The 17,767-nt window shown below is 38.3% G+C and overlaps 1 protein-coding gene across 17 annotated transcripts in view; it reads right to left on the bottom strand.

Moving 5' to 3' along the window:
- The window catches only part of LOC111242977 (RYamide receptor-like), a 138,966-nt gene that overhangs the window by 33,187 nt on the left and 88,012 nt on the right, over positions 1–17,767 (bottom strand). The window contains exon 6 of one of the 17 annotated variants that reach the window (XR_015319784.1): positions 12,496–12,709. The exons of the other annotated variants lie outside the window; for them this stretch is intronic. The gene's annotated coding sequence lies outside the window, so the exon portion shown is untranslated. Of the gene's footprint in view, positions 1–12,495; positions 12,710–17,767 lie in introns of those variants that run through there. 17 annotated transcript variants of the gene reach the window in all.

The raw sequence follows: 17,767 nt of genomic DNA, 5'->3' as shown, positions 1-17,767 counted from the left end.
TGTGATTTGTAAGGAGTAGTGCAAAGTCAGTGCGCTCTTGAGGTCATTTTATAGAACGGTTTGTATAAGTGTTCTTCCGCTAATTTGTCGTTGCTACACATGACTGAATGTTAGTCAAAAAGCGTCCATGTGAGCGGAATAATCCCAGGTCTTAAAAATAAAGTCGGCTAACATTTTTACGAATTACAGGGGTAAGCAGTGAAGAAATATATTCCGTCGAAAAAAATAGGAGAATAAATCCGTATGTCCATTCAGAGGATCTTTCTAACCGTCACTCTTCAAATCCTCGCTTAAACATTAAGTCCTAGCAGGTGTGTACTATATCCATTTATCCACTTGTCGCCGCTGGTCTCATGCCGCTGATGATGAGGGTGATTATCGGAATTGTTTTTCGTTACTTTATCTTTTTTGGGTCAATACTAGATTGAAGTAGACGGGATTTAAATATTTCTTAGTTTTCAAAATAGTTCTGGTCACGTTAGACTTAAGAACTAGCTCCATTTAACGACACGATGACGAAAGGAAACAACTAAAATTGAAACTGATTACATACAAGGGATATACCGCACGCACCTTCGTACAATAATTGAACCATTTTCAACCTGCAATTGCAGAAGATATTCGAGGAACAAATAAACTGGCGATGCAAGATAGGTATTCCGTAGGATATAGGAAGAAATGTAAATTAATAAAAATACATGTTTGGCTACTTAATTTTGTGGTGACACCATGTCGCAATTTCGAATACACTGGCTTTAAACGGTTGGTAGACTCGTTGATTGATGTCTTTCGTTTTTCCAACCTAAGCAATACACAAAATTTAATTCCGTAGTAGATTTCCAATGATGCACCTGGGGAACCTACTCTATTTAGCGCGGAGTTTGATCCCATTCTAGCCAGTATATACTTGTTTTGCTCAAAGAGGAACAGATAAATATTTAAGAAGCTGACGATATTTGTAAATTAATTACCTTTATATTTACATCTAATGCTGTTTTATACAAAACGGTTTCCACCTAAGTGTTATACTGTTCATAATTTTCTGTCACACAACTTATGCGAGCTTTGTCGGCATTAAAGATAAACTGTCGAATACCATTGAAAACTGTTGAAATGGACCTTTGAATAATGCAGCGTTGTTTATATGTATACGCTGGTAAGAGTTGAAACTCTATATTCGTAATTTGTTCTTATATTTTGCCATATTTAATGCGCTATTTACAGCTGGAAACTATCTAAAACACCCGCTCCCAAATAATGTGTTGTTCGTTCACAACTCGAAAACGTTCTGGGCCGTCCATTTACAACAAGTTTTGTAATGTCGCTATATCCACATTGCTTCTGAAAAAAAAAACGATCGAGTTTTATATTAACCATCGTAAAAGTAATATGTTCAATAAAGGAATATTTGGGTCCTCCGGAAATTGAACGGCTTAAAGGTCGTTCGGATTTGTTAGGATTTTTGTGAACAGACTTCTTCTAACGACAAAAAAGTTCAAAAGAATCTTTCCCACTCTATCGGGCATCCCAAGAAACCTAAAAAAGAAAAATTACATAGCTTCCTTTTGAGTAATTTACCCAAGTGGTGGTGCTGATGCGATTGCTGCGAGTTAGAATTGAGACCATCGTGCATGCCCAACTAGTCGGCGCTTAAGTATATAGCCGTTAGGTTCAAAGGTCAGGCTTGCGTCGCAATATCAGGTCGACCATGTTTCTTAGTAAACATTTCGAATACTTTATTTTCTCTAATACTCTAATAAAACCAAAAATCATGGAGTAGCGTTTTATTTGCAAGCATCCGTTGGAATGCAGTATGCTGCATCGCAAGTATGGTGTCATCTAAGCAAAATAACTACGGATGAGCGGACAGCTTTCACAATCTTCAAAAATCGAGACATATAACTAAAAGGCGAAGATCGAAGGATAGATAAATACAAACAACGGCTTTCCAACCTAATCTGACCCTGACGTATTATGGTAAAGTCACGTTTGCTTATAATTGCGTGACAAATTATAGATTTAAGTTCTACTTTGGTTTGTGGAAATTAAGAAAAAAGCGTACATGCCGTGATATTCTAATATAAAACTTTCTGACCAAAATCGAGGGCAAAGGTTTACGAGAAAACGAATCGACTGGGGAAGAAGGCAGTCTTTTCTGAAACTTGAACGTCAGGTGTACATATGTTTTGCTAGAAGTTTTATACGAAATTGGACAGCCGAACTCAATACAAAAGTTTGTATCCAAGATTTTTCAATACACTGACTTTTCTGGAGACATACCTATTTAAATAATGCGCATATGTGTTAAGTGTTCATATATGCTTAGTTTAATGGCTATTAAAAGGAAATAATATTAAGGTCAGTTGTCGGAGATACATTTCGTAAATACTACACTGAGTTACTTAAGTTCCCAGAAGACCCCACGATTAAGACCCTATGATTTTTCCCAACTGTCAAATATATTTTCCTATTCCAATAATAATAATAGGGATCGTATATAGGGGTGTTTATTTAAAAATTAGCATCTCAAGAAAATCGACCATGAGAAAGACGTGGTGCATTGTCTAGCATTTAAGGATTGTTCGTTATGGAACTCGAAAATCCATGCAACTTCGAAGGACAGTTTTAAAATATATAAAATTACACATTTTTTCTATAAAAAAGAAACAAGAGTAATTTGTAGGAATAATATTTATTTGAGTATGGTGGATATCAGGAAGCCGTCAACTGAAACTGCGTTTTTGCCACTTTGATTTTTGCGTTGTGAGATCTATCGTTGTCGGGTACTAGGAATGGTCTGCCTTTGTTTACGAATTTTGGCTCTTTAGTGCGAAGTTTCTTCCTCCAACTATTCATAGTAAGCTTCAGTCATAATCGCTGCACTTTCCACAAAACGATTTACCAAGCTGTAGGGGACAAAGCCCGCATTATATAACCAAAAAGATTTTGCAAGTGGAAATTTTGTTTAGTCGCATCTACCCAATGAAAGTGCGAGGGAAAACGTTTCTATGTCTGTTTTCGATCTTCGCCTAGAATCATGCGGCACTCGCTATTATTTTACCATTTTAATTTGGACTGAACAAATACGGTATTTTTATGTACATCAAATCTAAGTGCCAATATAGGTGCACTTTGAGATGGGTTAGCTTCCAATTCCTCGTTATTCACCTTTCAAAACAGATTCCTTCCACTTTCGATGTTTCGAATACAGGTTTATATGGCGAGCTGCTTCTGCTGCTTGTAGTTCCAAAATGGAGTTCATATTCAAATTTTTTCATTTTCTCATCGTTTACCACAATTCGCCTGTTAAAAGCCCATACGACGATATTTGAGGGCGCAGTTTCAGATTTCAACAAGTATAGGCCCGTTTCGAATATTACAAAAAATGCCGCCAAATCGTGCTATTACAAATAACGTTATCTTGAAATATGAAATTAATGTCATACTGAACAATCTAATAGATTCGGCCAGTTAAACCCTACAGCATTTCCAGCAAACTTGCCGAGACCTGCCAGTGTAAGACGTCGAGGCGCTTATTATAATTCCTTCCCCCTGGACAACTCTGTATGAAGACCTCGTTGTTCTAATGGCAGACTGTTGGGTATAAGCAACTCTTACTTGATAACAGCCACACGCGGCGCTCGGACAGTCGGCCTAGTTTACTGTATTCTCTTCCGCAAGAAACTGGGCCTCACCACAACAATTCAAACAAAAAAAAAAACACGATGGCTGCCTGAAGTGGTCTGCACCACTTCAAACACTCCAGCAAATGCAGTCACCATAACACTTCCGCTGTCCAAGTCAATTACCACTGGCCTGTCTGCAGCTCTTTTTCAGAATTCAACCCTGGACCAGTTTGGCGCCACTGGGTCAATTTGTACTAGCTTCAATGTTGTTCTACATTTATACATACTAAAAAGTACCGCTGAACTAAATGAATAATTATAGGTTTTAAAGATAGTGCTGTATTAGTGATTAATTATAGTATTCATAACAAGAAGATTAGTACGAATTTGGCATGTTACTTCTAGAGAAAAGTTTATTTAAAGAGAGTTAAATTTAGGCTCATGTTTAGTTACGAAGTTCAGCAGAAAAAATGTATCTATTTGGGATCATTTTTTTTTATTTCTTATTGGGTCTTTATCAATCCTGCCTCACATGGGAGACGGGTGAGACTTCATACATCTTCGCGCATATTCTCTACCTTTTTAAGAAACGAATTTATTGCAGAATTGAAATTCGCTACACTGACTTTTGTCAAATGCTTTGCACACTCGTTTACTGTCACTTCAAATATGCGTCAGGAAGAAGCTCCTCCAAGCCAGGGTGACGGTCTTCGTAGCGGGATTGCGTCAAGCACGCATAGGGTAGCCGCATCGTCAATACAGTCCTGGTGAGCTACGTTTCATTAGGACTCTGATGATGCTGATGAAACACCAGAAGTTCATAATGATAACGGCTCATAAATCTTGGTAATTTTTAGATTTAGATGAGCTTATATATAAATATAATTGTATGGATTGTGGGCTACCTAAGCACACCGCCCTATCTATGAATATATGATGAGCTTTTTAGGCTGTTCTAAATGTAGACCATGTGTGAAAAAATGCCTTTAGGAGTTGTCGTTGTTGGCTATACATGCGGTGTAAAAACGAACATTTCGTGATTTCCTCTGACGCATCAGCCTTTGGTATCCGCAGAAGGTGCATCCAATAATTATATACGTTTCTCTCTGAAAAGCAGCGTTCTTTTCAACTAGAATATGCTAATTTAATTTGAAAATCCGGTAAAACTGACATATATCTACGTACCCTTTGTGTGAAATATAATAATAATAATATTTATCTGAAATCTAAACTTGTTATTACAGGAATTATTAGAATTCGATACTTCTACTGTTTATTCCAATGTTACCATATCGAGATTATAAATAAACGTTTGCAAATATCAAAAAATTGAGACAGAAAGTGGATCTGCATTTCGTATATAGTATAAATTCATTAAAGTTCTTACATTATGACATTCAACATGCGGATGCGCACAGAGTTATGTCATAGCACACACATTTTTCCGGTCTATTTTCGTCAGAAATGTTCAGGTCGAAGGAAAAATATGTTTATAAAAACTACATGCTTCTTTTTTGCCTCGGAATAGTTCTCTAGTTTTCCTAAAGCTATTCGAGCAAACGGGCTACGAAGTTATCCCTCAGGTTAATCAACACGCTTCGAAGAAGCAATGCTAGTCCCAAAATACATTTTCCAGCTAATCTTTTTAGAGCTCCTCGCCTGTCATCTGTATGGCTAGATTCAAAGGTACATTAATCTAAACCATCGCGTGTTAAAGAATGATATTATAGCAGAGAAGACTTTTAGTCTTCTCTTTTTAGGTTAGTGCTAATTATAGCTAAATTTAGATACACTAAATTTAAACGATATGTTCAGTGTGTAAGAACACGATTTTCTTAACCAGGAGCAAGTAGAGATTTTAATGAAATATCTCTTTCAACAAGATCATGGGTAGATCATGAAGTCAAGATACAAACGCTGGCAGACTTTAAGTAATCATTTAATTTTTTGTACACTTTAAGTTAGGTTTTAACTCATTTCGGGAGGAGAAAGAGCACTGAATGACCTAACCCTCGAATTATGTTTTATAGCCTAAAACTCCCCATATACGCTATATACGATGTTAGGATCAAACGAATCGAAACATTGGATTCGCGGCAGTATTTGTATGTCGTACATTAGATACTATATGTTGGCCCTTCTTGATCACAGAAAACGATACATTTACTAGTAAACACTAGTAGATGACTCTATTAGAAATAAATAGGTATCGGTTTTTCAAGATAGCAAAATAGTAGCGCCTTTATACAAGACGCGATTCTGGTACTGACCAATAATACGGCATTTTTTTGGCTCCAATAGAATATTATCGTTAAACGACATAAATTCCAGCTGGATGCTATATATACTGGATTCGATATTTGTATTAAGAAATGAGTGGACTTGGGCCTTCAAGTTTACTGGAAGCTTCTAGAGTAAATTGTTTCAGATGCACAGTGTTTTGTGCCGCCATACCCACTCTGCCCGTTCGAAACGCTTGATGACAAGTACCGTATACGCTTCATGTCACTCAGAATTCTAGTATAATAAATTGCGGCCCAGAGCGTACCAATGATTTGAAGCGTGGGATGAAACTTACGGAGTCTATTATAAAGTGGAAGTAGATCACGTGAACAAGGGAACTAACGAACAGTCAATTACGCTTATCTCTCACACCGGTTGCATCACATCCCGTTTAACGACTGTGAACGCAAGCGGTATCTGTAAAGAAATCCTTCGTAGGTTAGACTTGGAGATGAAACCGACCATAGAAAGCTCTTACAGGTATAAAGCCTTTACAAAGGAAATGAGCGTAAACATTGAAGCGACTATAGAAACCAAAGGGTCGTATTTCAGCTGGAAATGGGCACCGCAGTAGAACATATCGTAGCCGATCGAAATCGAGTACTGCCGGAAGAGGCAATTGTCAGGGCTATTTAGTTGATAAGCAAAGACCGAGAATACGACAGTGGCTTTTATTTCAACCGAGAATAGCCTTAGAGCACGTTAACAAGTTCTCAGAGACAATACTAGAGCCATAACTCGGAGGTTTCAAGTACCATAGAAACAATATACTAACAAAAAAAAATAGCAGGTACTACAAGCTTGGGCAACGTTCAGGGGTTGCATATGCTTGCTATCTCGCACAAAAGTACTGCTTATTTTGGCACACCGCATGCACCTGATTACACTGCGCTTACCATATATAGCGTTAAAGGCGTTTATCGTGGTCGGCTATCACTCATTTTTTCTGACAGTGATTCTAAGCGCAAAGATATAAGATTCAAGCACTTTTACTCGAAGACTCTCAGGGAAGGGTAGCCTGTGTGATAAACTTGTGAAAAAGGCTTTGTGTTCGGGGTGTAAGTGTAGAACGCATAAAACCGCCCGTTCAAAAATAAAACAGCCGTTTGAATTTTGGCGCCACAGGATGGTCGCTTAGATCTGTGTTTGTTCCGGCAGAAAGAACAGTCTGCAATCCGATGCAGTTTCAGCTTCTTTGCCGTTATGTGATTTTTCCCGAGCCGAGCCTGCACTAGATTTCGTGTAAAAGATCAAATCAGAATGCCTACGAAACCTGCCCTTTGGGTAAAGATAAACAAACAGGCGGTTCAAAACAAAACAAAAAAAGGAATGGACATGAGCCACACGGATGACGATTCTCACTCTGGAAAGTCTATAACAGCGATTACGAAAGAGGAAAGAATGAAACAACTTATGCTCTGCAGCTGCCAGATTACCGATTGCGATTACAGACCATTTTGACTGACCGTTCAGACGTTAGAAAGCTTCTGGCGACGTCTGTGCGGAATATCCTGCACATGACCACTCGTGAAAAACTATGTTAGGAGAACCTTGTGTCACTTTTAATGACGGGTGTACAGTTCAGACGGGTACCGGTTCATAAATGAACCCCGACTGAAGAAAGTCTATTCCAAAGCCAAGGTGCTCCTCATAGTATTTTTTATTGTCGGGGAATTGTTCGTCATGAATCCAGGCCACTGGCCTCAACGCTTAGCAAGGAGTACAATGAAAGAGTTTCAAAAAGACTGTGCGAGTCTATTTGACGTAAAAGGCTAGAACTGGGACAATGCGTTGGTCTACATTTTACAATTCGTACACCAAAAAAACTGGAAGTATGGGTTGCCCCAATCTTCTTATTTACTGAACCTAGCCTAACTTGGTCTGGGGCAATGAAATACACTTATTAATCTGAGACTATTGACTCTTTCATTTTGAGCAAAGGGTTAGAGCAGGAATAACAGAACAGAAATTAACTGGGGATTCTTAAAGCAAAATTATACAGATGGAACTGCCTTAGCGTCGGTAGTATGGCCGAAAGGATCGAAGTGCATTCTATTGAATGGGTATATGAAAAATGCATATGAAAGACCAGATGATGTTTGTCAGGTATGCATTAATATCAGGCAGCGCGTCCGAAGAATTTTCTAGGACATGATGCGGTAAAGATAGTTTCACACGTTGACGACTGAAAAAAGTATAACGCTGCAGCTCCGCAATATTGCATTTTAGAAAACGATTTTGTACATATTATGAATACATTTACAGAAAGACCAGATTTAATAATAGTGATTCTGCGAGATGGCACTTTAAAAGCAAATTAATTTTCTGAAACCTGTGCTAAGGTAAGGATGTTACTAGCGAGGCATAAGGGTATATTACGAACTGCGTACATTGGGGCAAGAGTTAGATTTTTTCAATAACTAGGCGAACGGAATGGTGGAGCAATTGGTGTCAAAATCTGTGAGGCAAGCAGAAATGGCTAGAAATCAATAGCCGATGTGTCTCCTACAAATTTTCGTCATTGGCGCTTTTTCGTCTTGTGGTCCAGTTAACAAATATGTTCGTACATGTGTATTAAATAAATTAATACTGAAATATGTTCCCGTACTCATGTTATTACATTTACTGGCCATACTTTTAATTATTCTTTCCACTTAGCGAGCTGCTCTTAAACATTTTTCAAAATAAGACCCCTCTCTGTCTGAACTGACGAGACGCGTTTCTACACTGTTAGACTTTCTTTCCTGTTCGCCATTCGCACTACGATGCGGAAAGACGACGGGCTGTTAACGTTCAACAACGACCAGTTCGAGTGCTTTCAACACAGAAGTGGTAGTTGCGATATGGTATGACAATTTCGATTCATTACCACTTCTCGTTCTCTGTTTGACATATTTTATGTGCTGAGATAAAGCGCTCGAAAGCACGTGCCTGGAAGGCATGTTAGGAGATCTGCTGCTTCAGAGCGAGCGCGCGTCGACAGTCACTTACTTGAAAAGGGCGGAAAAGAGTAGCCGAGAAACGAACGCCCTCTACAATAAGGCGGAGGCGCTGCTCAAATGGTGCCAAATAAAAAATTGGTACAGCTCATCTGAGTTTAATGTTTGTTCGACAGTGGCTTGACTGAATAAATGATACACGATCGACACTGAGAAGCGTCAATATGTGCTTTGGCCAAGGGATCTTGAATCGCTGACACACTTGACATAGTTCAATTAAAAGGGTACATCACATAGCATAAACAGTTGGGAATTTCTTAGTAAACTATGGACCTACTTACAGTTACGCTATTAAATTTTTTCCTGTTGTGTTACGACAATAATTTCTCAGAAATAGAAATTAGAACGTAGATTACCATATAGAGCTGCAACTTTATTGCTACCAACTTCAGTTGTAACTATTGTGCCGAACGAGTTCAAAGAAAGGTACAAAACCTAAAGAAACAGTCAAGCTTGAATGAAGTTAGGCTCGCTCGACGAGAAAGCAGATCTGTGATTATTTTTCAGGCTTGCAAAGCTCAAGTTTTGCATTATGCAGCTCATTTGCACCCAGTTCGATGTACTGGATACAAGGTATCATCGGTGAGAAACTGAAGTACGTTTAAATAAAGTAATGGCATACTTTTTTTGGATTCAATTATTTAATTTTAACAGTCGTAGTATGTCTGAATTTATTCACATGAAGACAATTAAACAGAAAGCGCTTAGCATTTTTTCTTTCTTTTTTTTTGGAACGCGCATTTAAAAAAATCATGGCGCTGACACTTTGGTAGTATTTAATGTGAAGCGCTTCTCTTCGTTCATGCACGCCAAGCAAAGTGCGACAGTCTTAAGAATAACCACTTGAAAAGCTTTTCTTTTAAACTACCGCCCTACTGTCCATCGTTGCAACGAACTTATATACGACTCTATAACTTAAATGCAAGACCTATAATCTATTGATCTCCACTGCACTGTTACCGTTATACATTAATAGCAAACAAAGTAAAATATTGATTACTCAGGAGAATAAATGGCACATTGGTAACTATTGAGCGGTAAACAGTCCTTTTGGCCAGAGTTTGCGATATTTTTGTTTAGCGCGCAAGGCATTTTAACGTTACACCATTTCTGATTATCGCTTCCCCCTAATTTTTTGTTGATCCTGGTCTATTCAATGATATTTAGAGCAAATGGAACGATGGCCTTACATTAGCAGCAGTCAAGAAGTATTCGATCTAACTCATTCGCGACACGCCTAAGTGAGGGAGTATCAAACAATCCTAAACGACTTTTAATCTGTCTGACTTGACACTTTTTATTGTATATATTTTCCAACCAATCTTCGTCATGACTCGGATTGCCTGTAAGGACGAGATGTTTAAACGAGTTGCTGTCAAAGCCCGCCAAATATCAACGGGGTACAAATCATGTTCGGCGCCAAACTGAGAAAGCTCTCATCCCTACCTTGATATCAATGAAGTTCTATAAGAAGCACACAACAGAAGTATTAAAGCTTAGCTTTATCCAAGTTTTTCGTATGAAATTGCTGCCTGCTCCTTATGCGTAGGTAAAAACGAATTGGTGAGTTTGAAACAGGACTTGTTTTGCTTTGAATCTTTTCTTGCATATCGATTTTAATATCGATACTCAAAATATTCTATAGTAGAAATACAGATATATAATTCAGGGACTTTGTAGTTGTTAGGCGAAAAAAATTACACTTTCTACAAACCAGAGAAGTTAGAAAGATTCTGTCTTACTTATTTATTGAGTCATTTACTAAAAAAAGTTGAGTGCCGACGACTAGCTTAGATAAGGACAGTTTGAAAGAAGTTAGGAGCAAACAGTTGAATATCGCAATATCAATACTTGCATTCACGTTTCGTTTCATAGCACTTTTCGTTTCAGACGGCCATTCCGAACTCGAAGCATGTATCTAAAACAGCCTAAGTCGGGCAATTCATTGTTACAATGAAGATTCCAAGATGCTTCCAGCCAAAATATGCCTACTGTATACTGATTATCAAGCTTGGGAGTCTTCTTTAAACAAAGATAGATCGCATACAGATCTTCATTTCGTTTTTGTTATGAATGCATCTTCCGAGATCGTAACCTTTATTCTGCAGTGACGCAAACTAGGTTCAGTGAAGCTGGATTCCCACCGAATTAAGCCTCTTTAAGATTACAAAATTTCATACTACATTTTTATCCGAAGACTCTTCTTGCTTTCTTTCAATTTTTTTGCCATTTGTATAACTCGATGGGGTTACCAAATGCGCCCCAATACAAACTGATGATTTCCATATAACATCTCTGAGTGCTCAGACATTTCACGAGACCTGTGGCTTGAAACAAAGTGTGCCTATGGCCGTATTTGGCGTAAACCACAGCGTGTTCCAAAGATACTGTCTTAGATAGATCAAAGATAAGCCATCACGGGGGTGCCACCGCATTTGACCTAGGTCAAATAAAATATTCTTTAGGTAGGCGTCCGTCAGTTCTATAAACTTGAGCTAGGTCTTTTCGAACAATCAATCCCCCCAGAAAATCGGTGGAGAATAGTAATTGAAAAGTTCGTACGGTGCTTGTCTGATTTACTGCAACATTTTTCAACAAAATCAAATTAAAAAGTTTTTAGTCAAATATCTTCCCTTTGTCTGCTCTAGATAATAATGGGAAAATGGTGATTAGTTCTTTACCACTAATAGTGAGTCCAACGGGGCTACGGGGTAATAACTAAAGGAACTATTTGAGAGCCATCTTAAGTATGTACTGTTTAGAGGGGGCAAAGCCTTAAATCGAAGAACCAACTCAACCCAAAAAAAAACTCAAGTCTAGTCAACTATAATAACCAACCAAAGCAACATACAAATCATTCATTACTATTCAATTAAATATTTGTGGTTTCACATTTTCACGCACCGGACAAATATATAGTTACCTTTTTCGTATTTGCCATCATTACAAATACATCTTTCCATAATGATGCTTATAGCGAGCTCCGTATGCATAACTAAGCGGTAAATTAAATAACTTGAAGAAATGATTGTCAACCGGTGAACAAACCCGTGACCTTATTATTGTGAGACCAATGCTTTTACCACTTGGAATTGTTAAGTTCTCTGCAAAAATATCTTGTGGAGAAGGTGTCTTATACAAGTTAAGCAGCACGTCTTAGATTTGGCTACGTTTTCAAATTTTAGTTGTTCTTTTTAGCTCAAATGTTCCGGATGCTTTCCCTCTGTTTTATTGATCTCAATACAGAATAGCTTTACGCCCCCGAGCCTGTATGAGAATTAGGATTCTTTGGTTTTTTTTGGCTTCATTCGGGACGATTTACACTGTATCATATCTGACTAGAGCTGAATACTACTTCATACTACTGTGCACTGTAAATTGTAGTGATTCCACTATTCCAGCCAAGTCGCAGGTAGAAACATACAGAGCACAAACACAGATATTACTGAACAAAGAACCTAGTCTAGCCGAACAATTTAAACATAAAAAGAATAAAAAACAGAATAGATCATATTGTAAACTTAGCCTGGCTTGGATTGTGTGCTAGTTGTAGTGCTTCACCTGGCTTTCTAACATACCGCAATATTTTAAGGTTTGTTCGTTGTTGTGCATCACTGGCATCAACTTCTGGCATATAGTCATACGGAAACGCTTCGGGTTTCCGTTGGTGTTGGGTATCAGTAACTGGAGTACCAACACTTTTGAACCTGAGCGTACGACGACCTGCAGTCGAGCCATCGCGTTATCAGTGCGATCAATCCTGCCCTCGAACGCTTCACACGCTGAAGTACGGATATATTGCTTTAATTCAAGAAATCAGAATGCATTATATTAAAACGACAGCTACGAGGAAGAGCAACGAAGTGTAGCGAGCAAGTTTTTAATATGTGCAACGTAAATGTGCCCTGTGCGTCAAACGATAAATTCTACGAATAAGAAAAATCCGAAAAACAAGGCCAACGGACTAACGCACGTGTGAATCACCCACTCCAAAATGTTCATGACTGGCTTTGCTCGTTTACTCGTTTCACCTACCGGATACTGCCAGGCCCTATCGATTCATTCTAAATCTCGAAGTTAATCTATGAATAAATTTGGAACACCACAGGTTAAACACGGACAACTATATAAGAAGATTCTCGTCGAGCGAAAGCCAGCAACTTTAGTCTTGCTGATCGTCACCCCTCTAGTAACTTGCCAGAAGTAACTGACTGACGCCTTTGGTGTATGACAAGGATGATTTGTATCTGAATGATTCATAACACGACGTAGCTGGAACTACGTAGGTCCGCAAGTTTGAGCTACAAAGGTCTTGCGGCGGATAAAACGATCCCGACGGAGAACACTAAGAATGCATAGATAGTACTTTACATACCAATACGTATTAAAACTAACTCAGTACTATCAGTATCGAGTGAATGAGCAGATGGCCAATACAAAGAGACTGCACAAAATTAGATGAAACCTTATACAGTACAAAGCAACTCAGCAAATTATAAACTAACCTCACGCACGCAGATGTATCGTAGATGTGACAAAGGCTATCAACCTGATTCAAATTAAGATAATAATATAAAGAAAGTATTGAGTATATAGTTCGAATGTGTAAACTAGAAAAGCCAGATTTATTTTCGTCGGTGGGTAATGATTATAGTTTTTTTCTACAACAGGTTATTGGGATGGCTGTGTGCACCCAACTAGGTCCAATTCTTTTGGGCTTGATGTCTACGTAGGTGTGTTCGAATTCTTCGAATGTCATTGATGTTTTCTGTTGCCCTTATTGGTTAGTAGGACAAAGCGACGTTTAAGAGAGAGCATGCTCTTTTTTCAATCTCGCTTTCATGGTCAAATTTAATTGAATAACCAATTTTTTCTTCTTCTTCGAGTACAGTAGAAAAAATGAAAATGAGGAAAACCAAGCGATGGTGCGACAAACCATTACCGGTAAACTGTGTGTGAAATCGTAGCGCAACTTTGATACGCTGTCCTGCTTCTATGAGGTTTTGTGCCTTTGAGCCTAGATTGTTGTGAACTGGGAAGACAGAACGCAGTTTATGAGAGAACCTAATTAACAGCAGTACTTTATAAGTGAGGTTCGCTCACTCTACTTTTTCCAATTTCAATTTATTCATGATTACTCTGTCAGACCAGTAGGATATATTGATTGTCGCCCCTGGTGATATTCTACATGTAGAGTTATCTTTAACTGCCGCGTGCACAACTGAATATATTGTGTTTTACGGCCACTTGAATGTACCACTCTTCGAACCGAAGGTTGAATTGCAAGTAGAATTACCCCACTGCAGGTTATATTGTATGTTGGGGTCAAATTCTATGCATTTGGAATTCTTTAGATCCAGGCAGTCTGACGGTTTTGCTAATCTAAAAGAATAGTCGAGCGCGCTCGTTCGAAATGACTGGAACCGAATAATTTCATAACGTATTGTTCATAGGAACGGGCTATCGTGAAAAACAAAAAACGTAAGAAAAGAGGAAAAGTCACGTAGGCAAAAAAACATTACTATTATTATTTTTCGCTGTTAAATTTAAGCAAATATAAACTTTTATTTTATACATTAGAACTTTAATTGACGAAAGGCTTAAAACTCGATTTCTACACCACATCAATCATAAGCGCCAATCATCCCACCGGTGTTTCCTAACCTAGCTGGTGTTGGCTGTGTGGCGATGAAGTGACTGCTATTGGCTCAGGCTAACCTGGTCGAAACTACACGCAATGAGACCATGCTTTTGTTTATTGCTTAACATCTAATCGTAAGAATAAGTGAATTGGGAATCGTTGTGAGAGATTTCTTCTAGACGAAATACGTTTCGGACACTAGGAGAAACTTAACGATGTTTAGAGCGATTTACTTTCTCGCAGAATTGTTACATCCAAATAGATTTTTGAAGAGTTTTGTTACGACAGGGCTACAAAGGTGCTCGGCCTAATAATGTCACCGTTCATCTTGAGAACTAATCTATTGTCTAGCACATGAAGTTATTTCATTATAACTTATGGCGCTCCAACTAACGGTGCATATATATATATATATATATATATATATATATAGTTGTTGTGGTTCTCGTGTTGTATTTGCTGGAAAACGCTTCGTTTTCCCATGCCCAATGCAACGTACACATTCTAAAGCCGCTAAAAAACATAAAGCCGCATATTAGTGATTACGTACAAAATGCTCGTCTGGAGGAAGTATGATAAATGTTTTATTGGCGAAAGGGCACATGTTCATGATACGTTTACATGGGACTCTTAGAACATATATATGTACAATCTACACCTTCATAATGATAGTGGTCAAAGGGTTGAGGATTAAGCTAAGCAACTTGAGTGAAGGCTAACGTAAATATGCCAGTAGAGACCCTTTTTGGGTGTCATTTTATAATAGTGACGGCTTACGTGTACTTTTAATAAACCTTAACATTGCGTTTCACATATATGTTGCCATAATGAGCACCACGCCAGGTGCCCTGCCTCTCATGGGCGAACTTGTACAGTTACTGAGTCGTAACCGCATAATAAAGATCCACGGACTCTTTTTGCAAAGATAAAGAGTTTCTATAGTATATAGATTGACCAAGTTCAAAAGTGATTCTGCCTGTTAAATCGGCTTAGCAATTAGTTGTACAGCTGCAAAATCCTTTGCTCGGTTCGACCAACGGTTATTCTAATAAACTGAGAATGGAAATCGTGTTTTATTGCTAGCATCATAAAGTTCAGGATGAGTCTCGAACAGATACTTTATCTGTCCACCAAGTGTTATCCATATATCATGTTCCTTGCCTCGCGTTGATTTTGCCAACTTTACATGTTGTCCAGTATATAGAAATTTCATGTCATTTTCTATGACTTTTCTATGTTCAAGGGACGTGGACTTAAAGACTTGATGATTCATAGCCAAAGCAGTTCAATGCATAAACAATCTCTAAGCTACAAGATCTGCCAAAGACTAACCACTGTGAAAAGGTTTGGAAAGGGTGCAGCATGTCATAAGACCATAGTGGCCTGGCAAACAATTTATTAGTTTAATGCCTGCTCAATTATGGTGACTTCCAAAACTATTTTTATAGGTGATGTAAGGCCTTGATGGTAGCGTGTGTCAACTATGGGACTGGCACAGATAACGTTTTCTAACGCACCTTGGTATACTGGAAATGGTCCAAAGCACGATGGCTAGCTAGGATCAACGAAAGGCGCTGGAATTTGCCCTTTCGAAATTTACGAAATATCTCTGTGAACCTCACTTGTATGTAAAGGACGGTCTAGCTAAGAAACTATTAAATGATATAGGGTGTTTACCAAATCAGTCAGACAATGAAGAGCAACCCGCGAGTTAGAACATGCAGAGCTTAGTTTGCGGGCTGAAATTGGTAGCAGGTAACAGAGAGCATTCCAAGAACCGGGGCAGACCAACTGAGCAAGACCAGCTTCAAGCATAGGCCGTGCGCGACATCGCTGCAAAACAAGATTCATTAGTTAAACCAAGGGCCTCAAGTCCTGATCGGGACTAACCTTGTCCGAAAATGTAACGTAGGTTAACTAAACCGGCAAAGCACCCGTCATGTTTCCTACCAGTCCGTAGTATTAAATGAAGATCCGAACAAGTAATTAAACTTAAGAAAAATATTGAGAGATTTTATGACTAGAGTTCAGGTATAACCATTCGGGTGGGAGCCTGCTTTTCAAAGGCCTGCCAAAATGGAACTCGGTGAAGTGCTGTGATGCATTCCTAACTCTCTCCATGAACAAATTCGCGTCGCAAGATAGCGCCTATTTAAGATATTTTGTACCATGTTTAGCGATCCCTTCCCAATGGTTATATATTTCAGTTGGCCTTAGTGCTCTCTTTAATGATTCATAACACATACCGTTATAGATGTCATCTACCATATAATGCTAACCCCACAACAGTGAATACCTTTTACCTAGCTAGCACATAGAGGTTCTTATCAGGCAATACCTAGCTCTTTCATAATATGTTCAACGTTCTGCAAGATATTTCGCGGAAGCCAATTGATCAGTTTGAATTTATTTAAACGTAACGCAAGCTTCTTGTCTATACACAAAACCTCTTCCATTTAATTTATTTGAAAGTCTTTGAAAGATATTTTTGAAGGTGCAAATTTTTTCAATGCTGACCTGGTTTAGCACCGATACCAGACACATTTTTTTGATTTTACATACGGGTGAAATCCCTAATGAACTTTATGACAAAGAGTACTGACGGCCTTCTGTACAAAACAATAAGGCTAACACAAGAATCGAGACGGTCGATTGTAGTAAAGGCCGGTTTTTCATACAATTTCACACTCACACTTAAAATGAAACGCTGGATGTACTCATGTATGTAACTTATGGGACTTGTGAAATTTGTCAGGTTTATGTTTCGAACATAACTACTTTCTGAGTAATTTAAGTAGAGTGCACATATATTTCGCTTCAGAATAGCGAATTGTACTATGTGGATGAACTCTTTGCTAAAGTTTGTAGCAAGTACCCAATGATACAATATCAGCTTGCTTCCTGAAAACAGCTCCTATGTTTTGTAACAAAAAAAAAACAGTTATAATGAAAACAATCAATAACGTTTCTCTTAAATTAGCGAGTGCCTTAATCAAAGAACTCGGCCCTTTTGACTTCTTCGTAACGACGTTTACATTATATTGCTTCCAGAAGTTTCATCATAGGAATACGAGTGTTTACGGCGTACGTTGTGGGTGTCTCGTATCGGTTTATTGTCAGATATTATAACATAGATATATAATACAGAAGAGTGTATCCATCGGACCATCTCCCGAAGTCAACACTTATCTACACGAAGCCATTTGGCTTCATGAAAA

This window comes from Varroa destructor, unplaced genomic scaffold, assembly GCF_002443255.2.
Source record: "Varroa destructor unplaced genomic scaffold, Vdes_3.0 BEIS01000001.1, whole genome shotgun sequence".
In the NCBI taxonomy this organism is placed as follows: domain Eukaryota; kingdom Metazoa; phylum Arthropoda; class Arachnida; order Mesostigmata; family Varroidae; genus Varroa; species Varroa destructor.
The sequence above is the reverse complement of the archived record's forward strand: the minus strand, read 5'-3'. Positions and strand labels throughout refer to the sequence as shown.